The sequence below is a fragment of the Alexandromys fortis genome, unplaced genomic scaffold (genome assembly GCF_014885135.2).
Source record: "Alexandromys fortis isolate MF-2015 unplaced genomic scaffold, M_Fortis_MF-2015_v1.1 scaffold_3, whole genome shotgun sequence".
In the NCBI taxonomy this organism is placed as follows: Eukaryota; Metazoa; Chordata; class Mammalia; order Rodentia; family Cricetidae; genus Alexandromys; species Alexandromys fortis.
This window is the reverse complement of record NW_026067909.1, coordinates 19736615-19737900: the sequence shown is the minus strand read 5'-3', so window position 1 is coordinate 19737900 and position 1286 is coordinate 19736615.

Genomic DNA, 1286 nt, shown 5'->3' with positions numbered 1-1286 from the left:
AACTTGGAGTGGAGCTTCCACCTGAACACTAAGTACAATCAGCTCTGGGGGAGGTAGGAAGGGAACTGGGGAACTGTTGGAGAGACAGAAGATTTCAGTCTGACTAGAAGACGATTCTAGAAAAGCTATAGGAAATGCGTCCTTGAATGTGTAAGCAACCTGAGTAGCAGACAGAAGAGCCTGCTGCCAGGTAATTAAGTGTGCAACCCAGTTTACTCCTCACAACCACCCCAGGGGCAGGTGCCTCCTGAGACTCTCATTGTAATAATAAGGAAACTGAGGCACAGAGATCCTTGGGCACTGGTAAAGGTCAGGTAACAAATAGAGGGAGGAGTCACACCTGGCCTGTTTGACTCCGAAGTCTCAACTCTTCATAGTAAAACTCCCTGTTCTCCAGAAGGTGACCAGGGCACAGAAAGGATAGGCAATTGGCCAAAGTCAGGCAGCGTGAGCCAGGATTAGTTACGGAGCTGGAAGGTTTAGCTGCCTGGCAACTACCCCTCCTGCAGACATGCCTGTTCCCAACTGTTCCCTGGCCTGTGCACTGGAAGGGCACATCACACATGTCCCGAAGTGCTGACTGAACAAGGCCTGGCTTATTTATGTGACATGAGATCTGCTGACCGAAGGAAACCAGTGCCCACAGACGGACCCATGATATGGATCAGATATTCTCGGAGGCTTCAATCTTCCCCCCAATCAGGGCAGCAGAGTTGAGAGTTTAAATCCCCGGCACTAACTAAACACTTGCTGCATTGACAGATGCACACACAATGGAGTATACACACGGGGACGGGGACACGTGTGATTTCTACAGGCAGGAGCACACAGCGATGTGCATACTTGAACCAAGAAAGTTTGAAAGACAAGCCCAGACAGACATACACAAAGAAGCAGACAGACCTTCAGCAGGCCCCTGCATCTCACTGTTTCGCCAGGAGATTCAAGGTGCAGGAGATCTTTGATACAGTAGCAGGTGCCAACTCTTGAGTTGAGGATCTATATGAAAAGAATCTGTTTCAAAGCGCCCCTCCCCAGCAACCATAAATGAGTGGGAAAGTGACCCAGGGAGAGAAGCCCTTGGGGGCTCATGAACACCAGATTGCTGTCACAAAAGCCTGGGGATGAACCCTGGGGAGGTCTCTAGGGAACACAGAAGCCCCTTCGTATCCTCGGGCTTGATTCATGAAAGTAAGGGAGAAAGTTAAGTACTGGCAAATTTCAGGAGCCTCCCCTGACTTCTGCACTGTAAGAGTGGCAGGCTGGGCTCAAGAGGAATCATATAT